The following is a 12,197-nucleotide window of genomic DNA, read 5'->3' on the forward strand; positions in this document are numbered from 1 at the left end:
AGGCATACTTAGGAGCAACCTGCCACTCTCATTAAGAAGTGACCAACAGAATTGCCTAAGTTTATAGTCTACCTAGCAGATAAAAAACCCAATGTTTTATAAATAAAAATAAAATATTGTTGAGGCATGATTTTAAGGCGCTATTGAAATTAAAAAGTGGCTTTTTGAAGAAAAAAATGAACAAATGAATGAAATTGCTCTCTCTTCATCAAACACATACAAGCCCTCCTGGTCTCTTCTCTGAAGATAACAATCGCAACTGGCAACACAGTCACTCTGTGTTCTGCATGCTTTTTGAATGAACAGATTGCCCCATCCAGCTCCCCTTTCTCTGGGCCTCATGTTATAGCAGGCAGCATATGTTAAGAAGAAAAGAAAACACAACTCCCTGCTACATGGCAGCAAGTCATACCAGCAGTAAATAAACAAGGCACATTATCCAAACACGGTCAGGGCTGTTGCAACATTTTTTTAACATAATAACTGCTTAAAAGAGGCCTCTGCTGTGAAAGACCTCATTGGACCTATTCCTAGACTATGGTAAATGCTTGCACTGGTAGTTTGGCTCAGAATTCAGCAGCTCTGACCGACCTAGTAGGCAAAACCGTCAGCACTGAAACGCCCCACAGGGCCCTCTCTTCCAGGGCTGATCAACAACTTGGCTAAAACAACAAGGCACTTAAGCTGCTTGCTGGCTGGGAAGTTATTGTTCTGCAATAGCGGGGAGGTTTGAATTTACGTAGCTGCTCAGTGAAGAGAAAGAAGAGTTTGGATTTGAGTTTAAAGCAGCTAGTAATTAAACTTGGTGTTTCCCATCAGTGATGTTCAAACTGCTCTGAAGAAGCCTGGGCAATGCCTCCTTGAGCTCCTAGGAAGGATTGCTCCAGGAGAATTTCAAGAATAACCAATACATTTATCTGAAAAGGAACATTTTGCTTGGCTGCTTGTACCAATTTTGCAGCTGCAGAGGAGTGTTGTGTTTATTCCTGTGTTTACACAGCAGAGGAGTGAAAGCTGCTCCATATTCTGCATATGCTGAAATATATGGGACAATCCCTGAATTTCTGATACTTGGGCCCAGTAAATCACTGTCCCTATTTTCTCTTCTGGGAAGAGGATATGGATATGTATTGAAAAATATTGGCATGTGTACCATAATGCTAGAGTTCTTCAGGTTTCCATTCTGTCTCCTAGCTCTCTAGAAGTTAATATATCCAATACAATAACTATACATTCAATGTTAACCTGTACTGTATCGCAAAACAGAAAAGCTGAATTGGGTGGAGGCAATTTACCACAGAGAAGGAACAACAATGGTAAGTGCTTCACCCAGGGGGGACTAACCCCCAGATTGTGGGCTTTGCCTAGCCTCTGAAGCACATATTTCCAGACCTGCAAGATCCAAAACAATTAAAACAAAAACACATAGTGCTTGGGTGAGTGGAACCTGGTGGCTGTATCCATGCTATCAGATTGCGATCCTCAACATGTGACCCTCTAAGCCTCTATATGTAGCCCTCAGAATTCCAGCGCCAATCCCTCTCTTCAAGAAACATGTCTACTGTCCAATGGTAAAGTACACATTAGTTTGACCCACTTTCACATCTGGTCCTGCCCATCCCTAGCATGTGGCCCCTGGAAGGTTGCCCAGTAAAGAATGTGGCCCTAGGGATGATCAAGGTACCCCACCCTTAATTTGAGTGAAAAGGGATTTATAACCCATCTTTGGGGGGTTATGTTCTCTCTCTCTCTCTCTCTCTCTCTCTCTCTCTCTCTGTGTGTGTGTGTGTGTGTGTGTGTGTGTGTGAGAGAGAGAGAGAGAGAGAGAGAGAGAGTTTGTAGATGACCATACCCACTGCTGGTACATATGCCCCCCAGAGGATAAACTAAAGATGAACTAAACCAAAGGGTCAACCAAACATTGGCTACCTCACCCAGGCTTAACCCTGATATAGTCTGCCACCATCTCATGACGCGTTTCAGATGTATATTTGCAAAGATTCTCCTAGGCCCATCAGCATTTTCCATGTTGATTTTGTTAGGCAGGGGGCATCATGTTTACTAGGGTCTCTAGTGCCTGCTGCTTTTAACTGGAGCTTCTAGGGATTGAGTTTGGGGGCTTTCTGCATGCAGAGCTTGTGCTTTGCTGCTGAGCTTTGGTCTTTCTCCAAATGCACAGCAGCAGTGAGCCCCTGGCAGACACCCTGGGGTTCTACAGCAGGCAAGGCAACATGGGATGTTTTCCCTAAAACTGGAAACTTGCCATTCTGTAGCATCATGTGTAGGTTGCTGGGCAAGTTTTCCCAGTCACCTGTACAGGGCCTGCCATATTTCTACATACACCTTTTTCCAACAGTGTGGCCAACATGTCTTCCTGCTTAAGCATCCACAGAATCTTTGGTGAGGGAGGAGGATGGGGAGAAAACCAATGGGTAGCACCTGTGGCTCCACTCTTGGCTGCCCCACCAGGTCCCCAGCAGCCGACACTGATTGTGGCAGAGGTAGGACTTGAGCCCAGGCTTTCCAGCACATGGTGGTTCGCTTCCTCTGGGGGGCTAAAATGTATACCTTATGTTACATCAAAAATATTGTGCAAATTGTCTCTTAGTACCATTGCAGGATAGGAAGAGCTTTTTCAACTGAGCTAGAGTGTTGATCCATCTAGCTCAGCAGTGGCGCTTCCTGGTCTTGGACCGAAGTACTGTATGTCTTTCCAGGTGCTGCTTGGAATTTGAATCTGGGACCTGCATGCTGCCCCTGCCCTTGCAAGACTAGGGCTCTGCTCTCTGGCTCTGTTCCTCTGAAAGAGAAACCGTAAAAGCATCATCTTGCCTGAAGGCTCCTCTCCTAATAACAAAATTATTTCCACTGTTACTGAAAGTAGCAAACTCTTTGAAAAGCTGGAAAAGTTCTCTGTGTTGTACATTTTTGTGAAGGGGAAGAAAGACTGTGTAATTTTTATATCTTTCTGAGGTTTTCTTCAGAGCCAGAAAAGATGGATAATAGTGGCAAGATGGTCAAAATAACATCCTGAAATGTTATTTTCAATTGACTAATAATATCTCCCTTTTAAAGAAATATATAAATATATCAAAATATACTGTCCACTATGATAATAAAAATGATGGTGGACTAGAATGCATTATTGCATTTTGTGTATACTTTGAAATCACCTTTGGCTCAGCAACAGTGTCCTGAATTAATTTGCAACTGTATTAGAAAACTGTAATAGTGTATGTAATAAGGTGAGCCAGATATTTTTCTTGCAGCCTTCCTCTATACATTTTTTACATGGAAAGAACATCCAAGTTTATCTCATCTTCTCATTGGCATATATATACACTGTAATGTGCTTTTAGCAAAATCGGATTATTAATGTGAATTAGTTGCTCCTTTGGAAATTTCTCAAGGTTCTTCACATTATGCTTGTGGTTATAAAACCAGATATGATAGTTACTGTAAAATCATTCACATTCGTACATAGAATGAAAAGGTCCAAACATATGTTTGTAACAATAAGCATACTGTTATTGGTTGGATATTGATGAAAATACTCAGTGGCAAACTGGCAGCTAAATAAAAAAATTCCTTCAGTAGCACCTTAAAGACCAACTAAGTTTTTATTTTGGTATGAGCTTTCGTGTGCATGCACACTTCTTCAGATACAGTGAAATGGAAGTTTGTTTGCCTTTTGAAGATATGATATAATGTAATGATGAATGTGCCACTGTTGTGATTTTTTTTTAAAGTCCATCAAACATTCTTTGATGTTGCATGATTAAATTAACTAATGGCCAAAAATATAGCTGAGATTTAGACTACTGAGTATATGTGGACATTTATACTTGTACTGTAGGAAAAGCCAGCCCAAAAAACTATGCAGCCCTATTTAAAATACTCAGAACATGTTTGCCAAGGAATGCCAACCTCGGTGTTTCAGTGGCTCTCTTTAGCATTCATACCACGGGCCTTGGTCTGGCGGCCTGCTTTCTAACAGCTATAGGAGCTTTATGTGCGCAGGCAGAACAGCTGGATGAAAGCCAGTGTGGTGCAGTGGTTAGTGTTGCAGACAAGGACCTGGGAGACTAGGGTTCAAATGCCCACTCAGCCATAAAGCACACTAGGTAACCTTGGGCCAGTCACTGCCTCTCAGCCTGACTTAGTTAACCAAGATGGTAAAGGGTCAAGTCTTATGAGGAATGGTTGAGGGAGTTGCGTAAGCTTAGCCTGAAGAGGAGGAGACTGAGAGGAGATACAATAGCCGTCTTCAAGTATCTACAGGTCTGTCACATGGATGATGGTGCAAGCTTGTTTTCTCCTCCTCCTGAGGGTAGGACTCAGACCAGCGGATTCAAGTTACAATAAAGGAAGAACTTTCTGATGCTAAGAACTGTTTGACAGTGGACGGGACGCCCTCCCTCTTGGAATTTCTGCCTGCTGCACATGGCATCTTCCTCTTCCCCCAGTGCCCTCTGTAAGCCATGCAAAGAACCTGGTTTTTGTGGATTGTGAACCAGTTACTGTACGTTACTTGTAGGTCATCAATGGATCGTAGGCAGACAATGCTGCCTGTTCAAGACCAGGCATGGTATTTCAGACTGCGGGTGGGGGGTCATCATCAAAAGTTACCGTAGTTCAGATCTGTAACAGCTGAAGTTTAGATGCCCATTGCTTGGGTAAATTCAATATTCAATAGTTAAAAAGCAAGTAGTATATTATTCTAAGGGCAATTGTTGTGGCATCTTAATAACTATAGCAATGTTATTGGCATAGGTAAAACAGATGCTTTTTAAGCCTTTGAAATGAATATACCTTGGTACCTCGGGTTATAAACTTAATTCGTTCCGGAGGTCCATTCTTAACCTGAAACCGTTCTTAACCTGATTTGCGCTTTCTTTAATGGGGTCTCCTACTGGCGCACAATTTCAGTTCTCATCCTGGGGCAAAGTTCTCAGCCCGAGGGACTGCTTCCGGGTTAGCAAAGTCTGTAACCCGAAGTGTTTGTAACCCGAAGCGTTTGTAACCTGAGGTACCACTGTTGTTATGTATTGTAGTTTTCCCTCAGGTCCTTGGCAGTTGTTTTAGGAGGGAACTTTGAATTATGTTTGATACAGTACATTGTTTGAGCCAGCCCTCTATAAAAGCCGGCTCAGCAGTGCAGTTCAGTTCTGTTCCAGCTTCCAAATAAAGAGCTGCTTTGGAGAAATAGCTGTGTTGTCTGCTATATCAACCCACTATTCAACCACTGTCTTAATGTTTATAGCACCTGTACCCACCTGCAATAGCTCCCCTATCCCCTGCTTGGGTGGGAAAGCAATTAGCCTCCTCTCCAGTCTCCTCAATATGTCACTGCTATGGTCAACAATCAGGGACCCAGGTGGTGCTGTGGGTTAAACCACAGAGTCTAGGGCTTGCTGATCAGAAGGTCGGCAGTTTGAATCCCTGCAACAGGGTAGGCTCCCGTTGCTCAGTCCCAGCTCCTGCCCACCTAGCAGTTCGAAAGCACATCAAAGTGCAAGTAGATAAATAGGGACCACTCCGGCGGGAAGGTAAACGGCATTTCCGTGTGCAGCTCTGGTTCGCCAGAAGCAGCTTTGTCGTGCTGACCACATGACCCGGAAGCTGTGCGGACAAACGGCAGCTCCCTCGGTTTACCTTATGGTCAACAATCAGAACAAAACTAAAGAGCCCAACCAGACCAGATGACAACCCCGGGCAATTGTACCCTAAAAGTTTGTCATGTGCTGTGCACGTTTTCTTAGTTACCCACAAAATCATAGTAGCTAAACTGGGCTGCTTGGGAGCTATGGGTTCTATTTTGGGCCGGGCTTATCTTGTACTGCATAGCCAAGGGCATGCTATGCTATGGGAGGGACTGTGGCTCAGTGGTAGAGCATTTATTATTCACGCAGAAGGTCCAAACTTCAATCCCCGGCTTCTCCAGGCAGGGCCTGGGAAGGACTGCTGCCTAAAACCCTTGAAGAGTGACTGCCAGGCAGTATAGGCCAGTGGTTCTCCAAGGGTGTGGTTGGTGTGCCACAATGGTGTGGTAGGAGAGGATTGCAAGTGTGACAGGAAGATTCAAGGACAATCAAAGAAATGTTTAAACATTTCATTTGTGTTGATGAGGAGATCCCTAGTACAGAAAAGAGTAATACCGTAATTTTCCTTTTAATGTTTCTAGAAAGAAAAATGCTTTGTGCTAGGATACTGAGCTACAGCCTAAAAATCATTCTCCGCCCCAAGCTCCAAGTGGTACCTCAAGGTTCCTTTGCCTCATTTTGATGCAGGTCTGACCAGGACTTGGCTCCTCTCCTGGCTAAATGGATGCCATAAGACGAGGCCTAACACCAGCACTCTCAAGTAGCTGCCAGGCCTTGATGCCCTGTTAGAGGCTACTGCTGATGCTCTGGAACTCACTTTTGAAAAACATCTCAGTGACTTGGTCCCCTTTTGGAAGCAAAAAAGCCAGAACTATTATTCTATGATTCATATTATATGTAAAAGAGAACCTGATATAAGTTATGGTCAAGTTATGGTGATGTTCTCACCACCTTCTGCAGAGTCTGAAGCATATGCCTGAAGAACGGGGAATTTTTTTCAGCCTGAAGGCTATACTTCCCTTTTGGCAAATATAAATTTTACCTTTGTTCAGTAGGCCAATTTCTACACACATTCCCACACTCTCTCTTTCCCCATCCAGGCAAGCAAGAGCCATTGCCAGAATTCAAGGATACATTCCAGCCAGGCAAAAACACAAAAGGAGGGTATGGCTGGGGTGTGTGGCCTGGGGGAATCCTGGGGGCCAGATAGAGCAGTCTAGAGGGCCACATTTGGCCCAGGGTCTGAGGTTCCCCACCCTTGATGTACCTAATACTTCCACAGACCTCTCAGTGGTAGGTCCTGGCATCTGCAGACCAGCCTGAGAAAGGCTCCTGTCTGAATGAAACCCTGCAGAGTTGCTGCCACTCAGTGTATTAATAATGAGGTGAAGAAGGAAGGGGAGATTCAATTTATATCCCACCCTTCCTCCTGAAGGAGCCCAGGGTGGCAGATACAGCAACAATAAAATGGTTAAAAAGAAACCCAGCAACCTAGAAACAGTTTGGAAAGATAAAAAAACCAATTTAAAATGTTCTAAAAACATGGTAAAAACATTCTCAGCCAGTGATCTCAAGGTTGCCAGGAACAGTGTCTTTCAGCCATCAAATGCCTTGGTAAACAGGAATGTTTTTAAATTCCTTCTGAAAGTCAATAATGAGGGAGACAGACACACTTCACCAGGGAGGGCATTCCACAAACTGGGAACCAACACTGAGAATTAGCATTGCCAGGTCAGGAGTATTCAAGACCCTGAGATTTCAGGGCCCAAACCTGAGACTTGGGGTAGCCTCTGGTGATGTCATGGGGTGGACCCTGGAGTTAATTGGGAGGGAAGCAAGGCAGGGCAGACACCCTGCACCCCAAGTATCTATGCTATAATTTGTATTTGGACTGAAGCATGCAAGCTGTAGGTACAATCTTTTTTATACATATCACCATTATTATCATCATCATCATCATTTATTGGCCTTCTTGCTCCCCTGGAGAGTCAATCCCTCCACTTGCCACCTGGAGGGGCCAGGCAAACCTGAAGACTTTAGGTCTGGCAATCCACCAACAAGCCCTTGCCACCAATTGTAGTCTGTGATGGCTGATATCAACCAGGGGTGGGCTGCCTGCCCTCAGCCCTTTGTTGCTCTCCTTGTAGTCTGCCAAAGGTGCCGCCCACCTTTTTCCTCTGCCCAGCTGATCTACCTTTGGTGAGCAATGGGGAGAAGATCGCTGCTCCCACAACCACTCAGAGTAGCTCAGCAACAGTGATCTTGTATACACTGGAAGTGTTGCGGTGGGAGAGGCATTGCCCATTTTAATGCATGAAAGTTGTGCAGTGTGCATATTTATTATTATTATTATTATTATTATTATTATTATTATTATTTGCATTTATATCCAATCTTTTTCTCCAAGGAGCTCAATATGGCTTATTGTTCTCCGTCTGCTCATTTAATCCCCACAACAACCCTGTGATGTAGGTTACACTGAGAAACGATGACTGTCGGGTTCCGGTTTCCGCCGGCAGGAATGGCGGACCTGTTTTCCATCCCTCTGACCTTCGTGAGGAATTTGGCGGTTGCTAGGGGAGTAAATGGCAACCCCCTACCCTCTCCGGGGGTTACGGAGAGGGGCCGCTGGCCCGCGATGCCCCCAGACCCACTCCGACTGTTTATGGAGTGGGGGGAGCTTGGGCTGAAAAGCACTTACGAGGGCCAGGACTCCCGGACGCTAATCTGCATGGCGGGGATTTCCATGGTTAAAGAAGATAATTAGGCTTAAAACTATGGACATACTTCAGAAGGAGGGGAGGAAGCGCTGTTTACTGCTGAGAAATTTATGCTGCTGAGGGAGAGGAGTCAAAGGCTGTATATCATCTGGAAAAAGGATTGATGGGGACGGAGCGATAAGGGAATTGAGTCTTTTTTTATTTTTCTTCATATGAGTTACTTCGTATCTTCCCAGACGCGATGTCCTGGCTTGTTTGGAGTGAAAGAGAAGCAAAAGACTGTGTGAGTTGAACTTTATAAACTGTTGTTACTGAGCATATTTTTTAAAGATGTGGAGTTGCCGATGAGAAAAGCCCCCCCCCCTAGTCGGACGGAAGGAGTCCTGGACGCGTTCGGAGGATTTATGAGCTGTGACGCACTTTGAATTGGAGCAGCGACCTGAAGCTAAGTTCAGCTATAGGGCAAGGAGATCCATTAATTTACCAAGAGTTTATGGTTTGATGTTTGGGTCTTCTGCCTGGAAAAGCTGTAAATTTTATAAAGATCGTTAATCTTCATGGCTATGAGAGAAAACGAAAGTGATTTGAGCTTTTTAAGATGGCGCTGCTTCGACGCAACAGGGAGCTCCAGACTAAGAAGATTTATGGGGAGGCTGGACTGATTAACCCACACAGGAGAAAGAACATTTGTGAAACCTTGTTTGATATTTATCTCAGCAGCTGGGAAACAATCGGTTGAAAGTGGAAAACATCTATGTGACTGTAAGGGGAAGATCTGGATTATTATGAACTTGGAGGACGATTTGAACTTTAGAAAAAAGACGGCAGTGGACGGTTGCGAGGAATCCCCAATTTCTTGAAGCATGGGAACCCAAATAAAAAAATTTTTAGACGATTTGGCATAACATTCGGTTTGATTGATATATATATGTGTATAATTTGAAATAATGAATGTGATATAATTGGTTTTAATTGGAAAATTAATAAAAATATATATATTTTTTTTAAAAAAAAGAGAAACGATGACTGTCCCCCAGGGTCACCCAGTGAGCTGCATGACCGAGTGGGGATTTGAACCAGGTCCCATGCACCAGCATACACACTCGTGGCTTTAGTCTGCATGCAACCACATGTTTTCCATGCTGTATCCTGTTATCAGCCTCAATATTTAAAGTTTATCTCTAGTGTCCCACATGTTTAGAGGCACATCAGTTCTGCTAACAAAAGCAATGGGACTTGAATGCATATCACGTTAAATCAACAGGACAACAAATTTGTGAAAGACAACCTTATGGCCTGTTCACATAGAGGACAATTTGATTTATTCAGGCTAAATTTTAGCTTTGATTTTGGAAAAAAAGGTCAGGCTATATGAAAGTATCTTAATCCAATTCTCAAATCATATAATGTTTGATATGCTTAACATGCAGTATGTCGATGATCCCCACAACAACCTTGCAAGGTAGGTCATTTACTGCTAATAATGCAGGGGCTGAGGATGAAGGGGCAGGGTTCTCTGTTGAGTTTGTGGCAGAAGTCAGATTTGGCCTGGGAACTTTGAATCACAATTGGTATAATCTTTAAACTGAATGTTAACTTGTTAAAATAATTATGTTTATTTTTAAAACACAGCTTTGGTGTTTTGGATTTTCTTTATGTATATTTTGCAGCCTCGGGGCCTTAAAGACAACCTTGAGGCTCATTCGTGATTTCAAGGTGTGGTTTTGCTGTGAATGGGGAGTGTGTGTTCCACCAAACAGAAGGGCAAAAAATGTTCCAGGCCGAATGGAACAAGCTTCCCCCAAATGGCTCCTCTCGAAAGCAAGATCTTTGAAACTCATGTGGGTCTGTGACTCATGCTGTTAGCATGCTTACTCGGAAATACCATACACTTTACATAACAAAGTGGATCTGTATACACATATAGAAGTGTAGGACTACGAAAAGAAAAGATACACCTTTGTGATCTGAAGTTGTTTGTGGACTCCACCAGCCCAGTTATCTTGGATCTATGCACATCCTGACATTTGCAAGGAGAAGGAGATGGAAACTTTTCAGGTTGGACAAATATGTGGCTTTCCCTTCCCCCACCACCATGGCTCGTTTTTTTAAAGCAAACATGTTCCTTTCTTTTCTCTTGTAAGCACAGGAGTTAACAGGGCAAGGAGTAGATTGTTTTATTTTTAGGCACAACAAAAAGCTGTATGATTTAGAAACAAACAAACAAACCCTTCCCGGCGCCCTTCGAAAATGGGGAAACTTTTACAGACGTTGACCTAAAAATCGTGAGCTATAGCTCTTCCAAGCAACACATCTCAGCCATCAGGGCCATCCCAGGATATTTTGCCACCTGAGGCAAAGGACAAGTTTCCTCCCTCACAGTCGCACCAAGAGAAGTTTACCATGTAGACAGGGCAAACTTCCTTCAATGCCAAGGGCATAATATCCTCCACTGCACCCAAAGGCAGCATAATAATAATATCTTCCAGTTCCTGGCCCTGGCTCCCTGCCTTCCAGCATCTACTGCCTAAGGCAGCTGCTTCATGCTACTGAATGGTAGGGCAAGAACCCTCAGCCATCTTTCTCTATCCTTCCAGGTGTGTATGCGCTATACATAAATTCCCCCCATGAATCCTGGGGACTATAGTTTGTTAGGTAAAAGGTAAAGGACCCTTGGACAGTTAGGTCCAGTCAAAGGCAACTATGGGGTGCGGTGCTCATCTCACTTCAGGCCGAGGGAGCCGGTGTTTGTCCACTGACAGCTTTCCGGGTCATGTAGCCAGCATGACTAAACCGCTCCTGCTGCAACAGAACACTGACGGAAACCAGAGCGAATGGAAATGCTGTTTACCTTCCTGCTGCAGCGGCACTTATTTATCTACTTGTACTGGCATGCTTTCGAACTGCTGGGTTGGCAGAAGCTGGGACAGAGCAATGGGAGCTCACATCAGATGCATGGATTCAAATCGCTGACCTTCCGATCAGCGAGCCCAAGAGGTACAGTGGTTTAGATCACAGGAGCTACCTGCATCATGGTCCTCTCTCTCAGCCTAATAAGAATAATTATGGGTGAGATTCAATGTAGCATCAGCACAAGAACTGGGACAGGTTGCAGTTCCGGACCAGCAAGCGCCTCATACTCGCTGAGAGGGCAGCAGGTAAGTGAGTGGGAAACTATCTGGAAATTAAACATGAACTTTACAGCATGCTATACCATTAAAGAAAACATGTTAAAGATGCAATATAGATGGGATATCACCCCATCAAAACTCTCAAAGATGTATAAAAACATAGCGAACAACTGTTGGTTTGGGGAAGGTGAAGGAGATATGTATTACATGTGGGGGACATGCAGAAAGATTAGAGTGTTTTGGAATCTCATTTATGATGAGCTGGAAAAGATTTTAAAGTCAACATTCTTTAAAAAAGCCAGAAGCCTTTCTGCTTGGAATTTTAGGTAAAGACATTCCAAAAAAATCTAAGAGAATTTTTTCTATATGCTACGGCTGCAGCCCGAATACTGAGCGCAATGAATTGGAAAGGGGGGGAAGGTTCCAGCCATATCAGATTGGCAGTGCAAATTACTGGAATATGCAGAAATAGCGCATGCAAGACAATCATTTATTCAAAAATGGGATATGCATAATAGATCTCTACAGAATAATAACTGTGGTACAATATCGGCAGCGTTTGAATGACCCTTGCCTAAATGAACTGTTAAGAAACAAGTAAAAAGGGACGAATTGTTGTAAGAAGGTATTAGAAAATACAGAAAGAATAAGGTTATAATGATAAGCACATTCATCACCAGAAAGGTTATATGCATCGGGAAATGATAGGAAGTCTATTCTATGTTAGGAAAAAGATAGGAAAA

This window comes from Zootoca vivipara, chromosome Z, assembly GCF_963506605.1.
Source record: "Zootoca vivipara chromosome Z, rZooViv1.1, whole genome shotgun sequence".
NCBI lineage: Eukaryota > Metazoa > Chordata > Lepidosauria > Squamata > Lacertidae > Zootoca > Zootoca vivipara.